This window comes from Monodon monoceros, unplaced genomic scaffold, assembly GCF_005190385.1.
Source record: "Monodon monoceros isolate NGI ecotype Baffin Bay Population unplaced genomic scaffold, NGI_Narwhal_1 Super_Scaffold_21, whole genome shotgun sequence".
NCBI lineage: Eukaryota > Metazoa > Chordata > Mammalia > Artiodactyla > Monodontidae > Monodon > Monodon monoceros.
This window is the reverse complement of record NW_021703778.1, coordinates 142,764,162-142,778,872: the sequence shown is the minus strand read 5'-3', so window position 1 is coordinate 142,778,872 and position 14,711 is coordinate 142,764,162.

The following is a 14,711-nucleotide window of genomic DNA, read 5'->3' as shown; positions in this document are numbered from 1 at the left end:
GCAAGCCCCCAATACTGATGCTGGCTGTGGCTCTGCAGGCACAAAAGGCTACTTATCACATCTAGAATTGCTATCTGTTCTTGCGAGGACCAAATGCTGGCCCTTCCAGATTGGAAGGGGCCCACGGTAGTTGACTTCCCACCAATTAACTGCTAGGTCTTCTTGAGAAATAATGACTTCTCAGGACTTCAGCAATGATCTTTGTTGTTGGCAAGTTGGACATTTAGGGACGGTAGTACCTGGACTGACGTTCTTGGCAAGCGGGAGTTCATGCTATTGAGCTCACTGTAGCCACTACGTCTGCCACCATGGCCACTCTGCTCATGTGCCCATTGTGCCAGTTCCATGGTGGTTAATGGTGAAGATTGTCTAATGTTGATTGGCTGAGTCATTTTCTCTGCCTGGTTGTTCAGGACCTTTTCCAGGATGGATGCTTCTTGATAGGCATGAACCTGTGTTACAAAAATCCAATCAAAAATGTGCAGAAGACCAACATGGACATTTCTCCATAGAAGACATGCAGATGGCCAACAGGCACATGAAAAGATGCTCAACATCACTAATTATTAGAGAAATGCAAGTCAAAACCACAGTGAGGTATCACCTCACAAATGTCAGAATAGCTATATCAAAAATCTACAAATTATAAATGCTGGAGAAGATGTGGGAGAAACGGAACTCTCGTACACTATTAATGGGAATGTAAATTGGTGCAGTCACCATGGAAAGCAGTACGGATGTTCCTTAAAAATCTAAAAATAGGGCTTCCCTGGTGGCACAGTTGTTGAGAGTCCGCCTGCCGATGCAGGGGACGCGGGTTCGTGCCCCGGTCCGGGAAGATCCCACATGCCGCGGAGCGGCTGGGCCCGTGAGCCATGGCCGCAGAGCCTGCGCGTCCGGAGCCTGTGCTCCGCAACGGGAGAGGCCACAACAGTGAGAGGCCCGCGTACTGAAAAAAAAAAAAATATATAGAACTACCATAACATTCAGCAATTCCACTCCTGGGTATATACCTGCAAAAACCAAAAACACTAATTCAAAAATATACACTCAACCCGATGTTCATAGCAGCACTATTTACAATAGCCAAGACATGGAAAGAACCCATGTGCCCATCCAGAGATAATTGGTTTAAGAAGATGTTATATATATATATATATATACACACACACACACACACACACATACACACACACATGTGCACACACTGGAATCGTAGTCAGCCATAAAAAATGAAATACTGCCATTTGCAACAACATGGATGGAACTAAAGAATATCACAGGGCTTCCCTGGTGGCGCAGTGGTTGAGGGTCTGCCTGCCGATGCAGGGGACACGGGTTCGTGTCCCGTCTGGGAGGCTCCCACATGCCGCGGAGCGGCTGGGCCCGTGGGCCGTGGCCGCTGAGCCTGTGCGTCTGGAGCCTGTGCTCCTCAACGGGAGAGTCCACAGCAGTGAGAGGCCTGCGTACCGCAAAAAAAAAAAAAAAAAAAAAAAGTATATCACACTAAGTAAAGTACATCAGACAGAGGAAGACAAATGTTACATGATATCACTTATACGTGGAGTCTAAAAAATAATACAAATGAATCTATATACAAAACAGACTCACAGACATAGAAAACAAACGTACGGTTACCAAAGGGGGAAGGGAGGGAGTAGGGGGATAAATTAGGAGTTTGGGATTAAGAGATACAAACTGCTGTACACAAAATGGATAAGCAAAAAGGTTTTATTGTATAGCACAGGGAAATCTATTCAATATCTTCTAAAAACCTATAATGGAAAATAATCTGCACTGTATAGAGATAGAGAGATACAGATATAGAGAGATATATATCTGAATCATTTTGCTATACAAATGAAACTAATACAATATTGTAAATCAACTATACTTAAAAAAGAAAATCTTCACACTTCCTGACTAAATCTATATGAGCAGCCACAGAGCTCTACCGTAGAACACCTTTTCTCTGATGCTCTAGTCCTTTTTATTCCAGGCCCTGACCAGCTCATCAGGTTCTTGGCCACCTGAAGTAGTCTAATTAGAAACCTTCCACGTAGGGTAGACGACCAAGGTACTAGGCATAAAACTGCCCAATAATATTATTTTTTATTATTTCTCTCTTTTTAGAGTCATCCTTGAAGAGGAATGTTATGCAGTCATCTTCCATGTTTGGTTTGAACCCACATACCAAGCCTACCCAACCATACACCAAAGTCAGGCATTTTATTCCTCATTTAGCTGACTGAACAAAACCCCCATGTGGGCATATACGGAAGCTGAGTGAAGTGACTGGTGAAACCATGGTGAGTGACATGATGACTTCAAATACCCGCTCATACAACGTACACATGTCTTCTCCTCTTGTGTGAGCTTGGTATTGGATGTTCTATTTTGAGTTTTCTGTGAATTGCTGCCAGATCCATCTGATTTTATGGATCGCCAGGCCCAGAGAAACCTAGCTGATACACGATTCAGGGCACGTGCTCATATGGGGCCACATGGACAAAAAGCTCACTTTGCTCAGGTTCCCCTAATGCACTGAGAGCTGTTTCTCCATAGCCTCCATGACATAGATGGCATGGCCTTGTTTCAAAACCCTATGGCATACGTTGTGATTCTCCTTTGGGGCCTGCCACAGGTTCCACACCACATCTTTACCCCTACCACCAGTTTCCCACAGGGTCAAAAACATTAGCTGTGCCAGACTTTATGGCCCAAATTATGGCTCTGTTTGCACAGGCTAGCAAGAAAGCAAGGCCCTTTCTTGCTTTGTGTTCCCACTTCATTATCATCCAGCATCGTATTCATAGGTGTGAAATGTTTGCTTCAATAACCCAAAGCGGCATATATATCAGCCATCACATTCCTTGTGGTAGGGAAGGCACCATGAAGCAATTTCCCTTAAACTCGGGGTATGCCTGAACATGACCTACACCACTGTAACCCTAAATACTCCAGTAATCTGAACTGTCCCTGAATCTTTGTAAGGTTTATCTCTTAACCTTGGAATGTGTATCTCCTTATAAGACCTCTAATGAACTAACCAACTCGTGTTCGCCTGGTCCCATCAGCATGATGCTCTTGATATAATGAATCAGTATGATGTCTTCTGCAGGTTCTGAGACTCTAGATCTGTTCAGATAATATTATGCCAGATGCGAGGAGGTGAACATGGCCCTGGAGGGCAACTACACAAATATGGTTACCCATGCCACATGAATGCTACCATTTTTTTATACTCTTTTCTGTTCAAAATAGAAATTAACAAGTTTACCAAATCAATGGCTGCATGCCAGGCACCTGAGGTCATTTTGATATCCTCTAGGAATGATAGTATTTCTGATCCAGCAGCCACAATGAGAGTTGGGAGAGTTGGTTGTCTACAATCACTCATTAGGATTGATTAGGTTTCTGTTAGGGCCAGACTGGTGATTTCAATGGAGATATTATATGTACAACCACTGCTGCCTCTTCTTGTCTTTAATGGTGACCCTTGTGTCCATCTTCCCACTGTGAACACAATATTGACTTCAGGATGTTTAAGAGGCTTCCACCTGCACAGGGATGATGATAGCTCTTATTCCACATGCCAAGGACCTTAGAAGGACATTATCCCCACTGCCTAAGATACCAATCCCAAGTGTATACCTGGGGACTTGGAGGCAATGACCACTGGGTTGGACTGCAGACCACTGAACACATTGTAAAATGTATGCCAGCTAGGACTCCACTTATTTCCTGATGTCATAAGCTCCCACTATTTCAGGGTCCATGAAAATGCTTTGGAGTCTGAGCATCAATATCAGTGAAGACACTGTGTCCAATAATCTTCTCAATTCTAGTTGTTTCTCTATCCCTACCATATTGTCTCCCAAGGAAATGGTTGTAGGTTTCTTGGGGAAAGGACTGGGAGAATCACTACATAATCTATTTGTCATGATGTTGATATGTCCTTCCTCCTAGGAGCACAGTGATCGCTTTAGTCAACAGATTCTGTATTTGAAAATTAGCTTTGCCACATGAACTGAGCAGGCATCACTATTTTTTTTTTTTTTTTTTTTGGTGCAACCATTCTCAGTTTCCTGCTCCTCCCACTTTGCCTTCTTCTGATTGTAGATGTTAAGCAGCACTCTCTGGCTACTCATCTGTTTGTCTTAGAATGACATTGTCTGTTAGCACCTCAGAAGTCCTTAGGTGAAAGGTAAATCACTTCAGCAGCCCCTCCAATATTGGCAATTTTGATGCTAATTCTGGTCCCGTAGTTTCAGGCTCTTAAGTGCAGCCCCTGACCTCTGTTACTTCATTATCCTCAGAGCTCTGAACAAACACTGGTCTGTGACAATGTATCATCGAACTGTTCTACAGATGAGGGACTCAACTGAACTCCTTAAAGATGATGTTGCCCCTTGCACCAGTACATTTTAAATAATTTGTATTGATGTATAATTGACATATAACATTCTATTAGTTTCAGGTTTACAACATCACTAATCATTAGGGATATTCCACACTTGTCAGAATGGCTATCATCAAAAAGAAAACAAATAACAAGTGTTGGCAAGATGTGGAGAAAAGGGAACCCTCACGTCCTGTTGGTGGGAGTGTAAATTGGTGCAGCCACTATGGAAAAGAGTATGGAGGTTCCTCAAAAAATGAAAAATAGGACTACCATACAATCCAGCAGTTCCCTTCCTGGTTACTTATCCAAAGAAAATGAAAATACTAATTTGAAAAGATATATGTACCCCAATGTTCATTGCAGCATTATTTACAATAGCCAAGATATGGGAGCAACCTAAGGGTCCATCCATAGATGAATAGAAAAAGGCGATGTGATATATATGTGTGTGTATATATATATATGTGTGTGTATATATGTGTGTATTTATATATATAGGTATTTATATATATATGTGGTATGTATTTTATATATATATATACACAGAATACAATATATCTATAAAGTAAAATATTACTCAGCCATAAAAAAGAATGAAATCTTGTCATTTGTGGCAACATGAATGGGCTTAGCGGGTATTATGCTCAGTGAAATAAGTCAACCAGAGAAAGACAAATATTATATGATTTCACTTTTATGTGAAATCTAAAGATCAAGACAGGGCTTCCCTGTTGGCACAGTGGTTAGGAATCTGTCTGCCAATGCAGGGGACATGGGTTCGAGCCTTGGTCTGGGAAGATCCAACATGTCGCAGAGCAACTAATACCGTGTGTCACAACTACTGAGCCTGCGTTCCAGAGCCCACGAGCCACAACTACTGAGCCTGCTTGCCACAGCTACTAAATAAAGCCTGCGTGTCTAGATCCTATGCTCTGCAACAAAGAGAAGCCATCACAATGAGAAGCCCACGCACTGCAATGAAGAGTAGCCCCTGCCCGCTGCAACTACAGAAAGCCCGTGCACAGCAATGAAGACCCAATGCAGCCAAAAATAAAAATAAATACAATAAATAAGTTTATTAAAAAAATAAAAATCAAGACAAATGAACAAACATAACAAAATAGAAACATAGTCATAGATACAAAGAACAGATGGTTGCCAGAGGGGAGGCAGGGGAGGAGAGATTGAGAGGTAGAAACTTCCAGTTACAGAATTAATGAGTCATGGGTATGACATTTACTCTGTGGAGTATGTAGTCAATAATCATGTAATGTCTTTGTATGGTGACAGAAGGTAAGTAGACTTACCATGGTGATCATTTTGAAATGTATAGAAATATGGAATCACTGTGCTATATACCAGGAACTAATATGGCATTGTTGGTCAATTATACCTCAAAACAAACAGACAAACAAAGAAACAAACTCACAGAACGCAAGATCAGATTTGTGCCTACTGCAGGCAGGGTTGCGGGGAGGGATGAAGGTAGTCAAAAAGTACAAACTTCCAGTTTTATGATAAATAAATACAGGGATGTAGTGTACCACAGGATAAATATAATTAACACTGCTGTATGTTATATATGAAAGTCGTTAAGAGAGTAAATCCCGAGGTCTCATCACAAGGAAAATATAATTTTTTCTAATTGTTTAATATTGTATCTTTACGAGATGGATGTTTACTAAACTTATTGTGGTAATCATTTCATGATGTAAGTTACATCATTACACTGCACACTTATACAGTGCTGTATGTCAATTACATCTCAATAAACTTGGAAGAAAACATTGTAATTAAAAAATATAAAATAAAAATTGTATAGATAAAACTTTAAAAAATTAAATAAAGTGAAGGAAGCTCACCTGCTTATATTAAAGCATCAGCCTGAGGGGCAGGCATCTAATTTAACACATACATCTGGGAGCCTGCTGGAATACTCTCCAGGGACAGAGACTGGCGGGTGCCATCTTTGCACTCTCCCTTTGCCATGCTCCAGAGCACCAGTTTCTCCTGGAAGGGACCTTTTACATGCATCTGCTGCCCAGATCTTTGCAGCTGCTGCCAAAGGCATGCATCTTAACTGCATGGCTCTGGAGGCCAGGGGAGTTTGCGTTCCTGTCCCATGGGACTGTAATAACTGATGTCACCTAGAAAGGAGCTCATACCCCTCTGTCTGGCACCCAGATATTTGTGGCTGCTGCCAGGAGACACCTCTACATTGCCTGGCTCTGGAGGACAGTGGGGCTTATGATCTTGGGTCCCACAGGATTGTAGCCAAGAGAGAAAGAGTTCTTAAACAGCTACCACCCCCAGGACACAGCAAAAGGCAACAGACCCAAATGCTTGGTCTTTCTGTGAAGGAAGCCTATTAGCTAACCATTATGACTGCGACCTGAGGGGCAGGCCTCTAACTAAACATTCATCTAAGGGCTGACTCTAATCCTTTTCAGAGACCTTGGAGGGCGGGCACTATTTTAAGCTCTCCCTCTGCTACACTCCAGTGCACCAGTGTCTCCTGGAGGGGAGTTTTACTCCACCACACTGCTGGTGACTTAGTTTTTTATGTCTGGTGGCCTGGTTTTTGCAGCTGCCACCCATGGGACACCCCTTGTTCACCTGGCTCTGGGGGACAGCGAGGGCCTGGGGTGGCTTGTATTCCCATCTCTCCCCTGCTTAGAAATCCCCTAGAAGTTTCCAGCTGCCCGTAGGATTCAGTCCAAAATACTCATCACCACTTATAATGCACCGCATGATCTAATTCCTGCCTACTTTCTCCAAACTCATTTCACTCCACACTCCATGCTTTCTCTCTGATCCCTCTCCTCCCTGGCCTTTCGGTTACTCAAAAATACCAGATTCTTTACCTTAGGGTCTTCCTACAAACTTTAAAGTTTGTGTATTTCCTCCCCCACTGATTTTCGGGCTAAATTCTCAACTTAGTGTTATTTCCCCAGATGCCTTCTGTATTTTAAAGCTTGTCTGGTCCCGGGGGCACCTTAGACCTGGTTCCCTAGATGCATTCTCCGCACCACCTCCTGGAGGCCACAATGCCCCTCAGAGACCTTCTCCCCATAGCCCAACCTGCAACTCTGCAGAAACCACCAAGGATTAAACCTTTAACGTCTAGATTCTCCACCCAGCAGTCCATTCTAATACCAACTACTCATTTACTTTTGTTTTCAAATTTGCCTTATTTTCTCATTATCACTCTAGACTCCAATCCTTCCTCTTGGGTTTCTAAATTTTCCCTGGGCATCCACTCTGGGGCTCCACAAAAAGTGATAATTTTTTGTTTGAGGGATACTCAACATATGTAGACAGTAAAGAACTTTGCACCTAGGGAGGACATAAAGGACAAGTCATAAGAACTCAAATTCTTCCAGAAACCTGCAAACAACTGGCAAAGGAAGTTGATATCAGGTCTGTGATCATACAGTGTTGGGGAAAAGGCTCTTGAAACCATGAAATGGTAAATTCCTTTAAGGAACCAGTAAAAGTACCTATATAATAGTTCCCAAGAATATCTTAATAGAGGAGGAATAAAATTTTGCACTAGACTTTTGCAAGATATGGTTTGGCTCAATTAGCATGAATGTTTCTTCCTGTGTCACAGCCAACTGCCTAGTTCTTCTTAATGGTAAATTTGCAATTTCCATAGTACTTGTTATGTTTGACCTTTTTTTAAAAAATAATTTATTTATTTTTGGCTGTGTTGGTTCTTCATTGCTGCGCATGGACTTTCTCTAGTTGTGGTGAGCAGGGGCTACTCTTCGTTGTTTGTTGTGGTGCGCGGGCTTCTCATTGTAGTGGCTCCTCTTGTTGCAGAGCACCGGCTCAGCACGTGGGCTTCAGTCATTGTGGCACTCGGGCTCAGTAGTTGTGGCACACATGTGGGCTCTTCCCGGACCAGGTCTCAAACCCGTGTCCTCTGCATTGGCAGGTGGATTCTTAACCACTGCACCACCAGGGAAGTCCTGATTTTCGACTTTTAGATGATCATTTATGTTTTATCACTAAAACATCAATTTCTCTAGCTGTTCAATTTATTTACTGTAATAGAAGATAACTTGAAATTCTCATGTAATCCCTTTTATTTTCTTTTACACGTTTTTATTTTCTGTCTCATCCCTAACATTAAATTTTTTCCCTTAATCTATTAATTGATTCTTTGTAATAACCAGCTTTTGGTTTTATTGATGCATTCTTCTGGTTTTGTTTGTTTTCCATTTCTTTTATTTCAGCTTTTCTTTTGACTAATTCTCTCTTTATACTTTCTCTTAGTTCTTTTTTTTTTTTTGTAAGTCAGGTATTTATTTTCTGTCATCTTAAATAATAGGATTTCATATGAAATTTTTATCTTACTTGCCATATAACTTATAATTTCTATTTTGATACCCTTTTTGATTTGGGGGGTTATGCAAAGTAGTGTTACTAATAGTGTTATAGATCTTAAAAGTTCTCAACACAAGGAAAAATATTGTACCTATATGAGGTGATGAATGTTAACCAAATTTATCATGGTAAACATTTCACAATATATATGTATATCTAGTTGTTATGTTGTTCACATTAATCTTATATAATGTTATGTGTCAATTTATCTCCATAAAATTGAAAAAAATTTAAATTTTAAAAATAGTGTTATATGATTTTGAAGTGGTACTTTAGGAAGCCAATTTACTTTTGAGGTGTCAAGTTTTATTTATTTATTTATTTGTTTGTTTGTTTATTTATTTATTTATGGCTGTGTTGGGTCTTTGTTTCTGTGCGAGGGTTTTCTCTAGTTGTGGCAAGCGGGGGCTACTCTTCATCGCAGTGCGTGGGCCTCTCACTATCGCGGCCTCTCTTGTTGCCGAGCACAGGCTCCAGATGCGCAGGCTCAGTAATTGTGGCTCACGGGCCTAATTGCATCACGGCATGTGGGATCTTCCCAGACCAGGACTCGAACCCGTATCCCCTGCATTGGCAGGCAGATTCTCAACCACTGCGCCACCAGGGAAGCCCTCAAATTCTATTTTTATTGGATGTCCATTGTGTTTTGATGTATAGGAAACTTTATAGTACAATGACATTTGACTTTTTTCTTAAACCAGGGCAACTGATGTTACTCAAGCACTTAAAATACACATACAGTCAGGCCATTTTTTAATGGTTTCCTTTCCAAAAAATTTATCTTCAGATTAAAGTACACTTTACTTGCCCTGAATTCAAAGATTTGTCTTTACATTTCTAAATATGTTTTCCTGCAAAGGTTTTTTAACATAAATTTCAATAGATAAGATCCTGTTTCACCATCGACTTATATCACAAAAGCACACATTCACCTGCCCAAAAAGGAAGCCCTGGTTAGCTTAACTGACAGTATTCAGAAAGTTTCAGATGGGCTTTAGTCCCATGGCAATCGGAAAGTTAGAAGTTTCCTGATTTGCTCTACCTCATGAAACTTATTTTTTTTGAATTTTTAAAAATTTTATTTATTTATTTATTTATTTATTTATGGCTGCATTGGGTCTTTGTCGCTGCACGTGGGCTTTCTGTAGTCGCGGCGAGCAGGTGCTGCTCTTTGTTGTGGTGCGCGGGCTTCTCATGGCAGTGGCTTCTCTTGTTGCAGAGCACGGGCTCTAGGTGCACAGACTTCAGTATTTGTGGCTCACGGGCTCTAGAGCACAGGCTCAGTAGTTGTGGCACATGGACTTAGTTTCTCCGTGGCATGTGGGATCTTCCTGGACCAGGGCTCGAACCCATGTCCCCTGCATTGGCAGGCGGATTCTTAACCACTGCACCACCAGGGAAGCCCGAAACTTAATTTTAACCAAGGTAGTAAGTGTACTTCAGGACAATGCATTTAACTTTGAATTCCTTTTGCTTTCACTAATCTGTACAGAAGAGATCTCTAGCACTTTTGTATAGAAGAGTTACCTTTGATTCTCTGCAAAGTGTCATGCAGCAGATTTTTGTTTGGTTTAGAAATCAGTAATGGGGGATTCTTCACTGTATAGCATGGTATGGGAAACTCTTGCCACCTTTTCAGTTGCCATTTCATTTGTTTTTCCAAAAATTATGAATTATGGTTTAGGACTATGAAAAAAGTCATGGAGGATAGAAATGTATTAGGCATAGTCCCATTCATCCCATAGCCTATACTCTATAAAAAGTAATAAGATATGGTACTTCCCTGGTGGTCTAGCGGTTAAGACTCAGCACTCCCAATGCAGGGGGCCTGGGTTCAATCCTTGTTAACGGAACTAGATCCTGCATGCTGCAACTAAGAGCCCTGCACGCCACAACGCATATCTCACATGCCGCAACTAAGACCCAGCACAGATAAATAAATAAATATTTAAATACTTAAAAAATAATAGGACAAAACATGAATTATTCTAAAACTAGATGTTAATGATCACTACCATAGGAGAAATATACAATAAAGGGCAAAACAGTGAATTTCCTAGTTGAATAATGTAAAGTACTAATTTTAAGTGGTTTGAAATTGGACTGAATTGAAAACTGAGTAGCCAACTCTCTAGTTCTAGCTATAGAAATTAGATAGAATGGAGGGAAAGACTCCCTACCCCGTCCAGAAGGAGATCTTTGTGGAATGTTGACTTTGAGGTGTTAGAAAACCATTTAGGTTACTGAAAATGTACAGGAAATCATCCACACTGTGATAAAATTTGAAGCCAAGGTGAAAGTTGAGTTTACCTAGCAAAAGAGGATACAGCAATAGTTCTCATAGTGTAGTCCCTGGACCACCACCGCCACCAGCAGCATCTGGATGCTTGTTAGAAAACCCAGTTTTTCAGGTCCCATTCCAGATCTACTGAATCAGAAACCTTGGGGATGGAACACAGCAATCTGTGTTTTGATAAAGTCTCCAGGGGATCCTGTGCACACTACAGTTTGAGAGTCACTGGGACAAATAAAAAAAATGGAAGAGAGCTAAAGACCCCAGTTGAAGGAAGTCTCAAAGCTGGAGAGGATCCATGGGAGCCAAACATTCATGGAAGCCATGGGAGGAGAGAATTTCAAGGAGATAGTCAGTATTGTCAAATGTTATAGGAAGTTTAGTTCAAGTTGGGGCATTTGTACTAGTTCACAAATAGTACAAATGTTAACTGTTGTGCAAGCTTCTTAACCTTTCTGAGCCTCAATTTGTGCACCTGTAAAATGAGTCTGGAGTCATGCTCTTCCAAAATTTTAAGATTTTTAGCGAATTAAATTATATATTAGATGTCAATTATGAAACCAGATGATTCATGAAGTAATCTTTCTGTACCATAGCCATTAAATCTGGCCATAGTTCTAAAACTTAACTTCGGTATTAAAGCTCTCAAAATTGGTGATTTTTTTTGTTTGTTTTTTTTGCGGTACGCAGGCCTCTCACTGTTGTGCCCTCTCCCGCTGCGGAGCACAGGCTCCAGACGCGCAGGCTCAGCGGCCATGGCTCACGGGCCCAGCCGCTCCGCGGCATGTGGGATCCTCCCAGACTGGGGCACGAACCCGTGTCCCCTGCATCGGCAGGCGGACTCTCACCCACTGCGCCACCAGGGAAGCCCCCGAGCTGCATTTTTGCACGCAAACTGCTATCAGTTTGTGGCCTTGAATTACAAACGGAAGCCCCCAGAACTCTAATCTGAAGTCTCACCCGTGGGGTGGACGCACCACCCGGGACCCTTCCCTACTGGGGCTCCAGATTGCTGTTACTCAGAACTTCCCAGCTTCTGTTTGGATCTGGAAGTAGGTGTTGGCCCAATCCAGTGATGCATGCCCTGTTATATTTCTCTAATATTCTTATTCCTTTCCTTCTAATGATTGTATATTAAAATTAAGTTAAATCAGCTTTCATTAAAGAGTGTATTAAAGCTGTTTATTTGTGTAAAATGAGTGGTAATTTTGCCAGCGAATCCAACGAACCTTAAAACTGAAAGCAGGCTTTCGGCAAAACATTTCTTAAGTGCTTAAATGCCACACTGCCCCCAATTTTTTATGTTTAACATCTTTATTGGGGTATAATTGCTTTACAATGGTGTGTTAGTTTCTGCTTTATAACAAAGTGAATCAGTTATACATATGTTCCCATATCTCTTCCCTCTTGCGTCTCCCTCCCTCCCACCCTCCCTATCCCACCCCTCCAGGTGGTCACAAAGCACTGAGCTGATCTCCCTGTGCTATGCGGCTGCTTCCCACTAGCTATCTACCTTACGTTTGTTAGTGTATATATGTCCATGCCTCTCTCTCGCCCTGTCACAGCATACTTGTAATACCTACTATTTAGTTGCTCCTTCGAGATCATTTCAACGTTCTTAATAAGTGCTTATTTGGATGATGGAATGAATGGGAGACTGAAGACCTATATTCTCTTACATTGAATATATGCTTTATCTGATAAGCATAACAGATTATTAGCTATGGCATTACCTAGAATACATGTATATGATTTAATCCATTATTAACTATTCGTTGAGTGCCAGCCTTTATTGGAGTCAGATCCATAAGGTGACATTTTATGTAGTGAAAAGGTAGGAAAAGGTCTGGACTTTTAGAACAGTGTCCTTGACATTTAAGATATGAGGAAAACTTGGAGAAGTAATACATTTGACTAACCTGGATGCTGTATGAGTTCTGAAGTATCAAAAGGAAGTGACTAAGGCGAGAGGCAATGCCATATACAAATTCTCGCACACTTCACAATATATTCTCTAATAAATCCTATGGCCCTGTATGTTTCTGTCTCTTCACAGAGATGAATTAAACAAACAAACATACAACAAAAAGTGTAAGCCAAATAATTCAAAATAAAATACAAAGGAATCACAGCACTGAAGGAAACTATTCATAAACCATAGCAACCCTGTTCACAAGACGATCTCTGCAATCCTAAATTCTCCTGTATTCTACAACTGCTCCAGACTCTTTCCCATGAATCTAAATAATTTTCTCCCAGCAACTATGTAGTGTGACTTAACCTCTCAGGCTAAGTCTTCCCACCTTTCTTACTGCTCCAGTCCCCAGGTTTGCAAGGTGTCTCTTTTTTGGAGAGATTGGGGTTGGGGAAGATTGGAGAAATAGGGGTAAGAGAAGGGATTAGCAGTCTTACTTTAATAAACCTTACCCTGATCACTTTAAAATCTTCCTGGTTCAGTTCAGGTGATGCTTTGGGGGTGAGGGTTGATACATTTGCTCAGCCCCAGAACCCAAAACAAAACCCCAATGTTCAAATTCAAACCCTGAACTATTCTTTCCACTCTCCTTTTTTTCATCTTTCTTATATACTGTTTGGACAACAATGACTTCGTACACTAAAACCGACAATACAGTGTGATAGAGCTCTGTGATATATTTTAGTCAAAGACTAGTGGAGCTCTGAAGAGGAAATAATTTACATTGCCTGTGGAGTAAGGGAGGCTTCAAGAACCTGGTGTCCCTAAAGCTGCATCTGGAAGATGTGGAAGCATTACTCAGTTAATATCTCCTCCAGGATGGAGCATGGAGTGAATGAAGAACAGTGGTAGTAAAGGCAGGCCAAAGTCATATTACAAACGCCCTTCAATTACTTGCTAAGAAAATTGGAGTGACTATTGTAGGCAGAAAAAAAGAGGAGAATCTCATCATTATCTATGTCTCTTAGATAACTGTCAGCAGTGTGGGAGATAGACTTGAGTTCATAATTAAGGTTTTGTTTTTGTTTTTTAAGTTTTTTGGCCGCACCCATGGCATGTGGGATCTGAGTTCCCCCCACCAGGGATAGAACCGGCGCCCTCTGCATTGGAAGTGCAGAGTCTTAACCACTGGTCTGCCGGGGAAGTCCCTATAATTAAGGTTTTTGTTTGTTTCTGTTGTTGTTTTTGGGTCCAGATATGAGTGTTAACTAGATCAGCCTAAAGGCAGGAAGGAGATCAGGAATTTCTCTTCTACAGACACTTAGGGGTGAATTTAATAGATGGAAAGATGATAAGGGATTAAACCAGGAATATTTCAGTGGCAATAAAGAGGCAGGGATAGATGGAAAGATTTCAGGGATAGCATGGGAAATGTGTCATATCACCTGCACTCTATACTATTATGTAACCTCAAACACTTGACAGTTGAAGCTTCCTCTGACTCATCCTGGCAAATGGCACACATTGGGGGGGAGGTCTGTTTCCCAAGCTACCCATGGTTCATTCGTGTGCCCATTAGATTGCCAGTCTCTTTAAGGCAGGGATCATATCTCTTCTTCTCTGTGTCCCACAGCAAGGTGTGCTGGATGGTTGATGAATGAGTGGAAACTAGACATTCATAAATGACTGAAGATTACACGCAACCT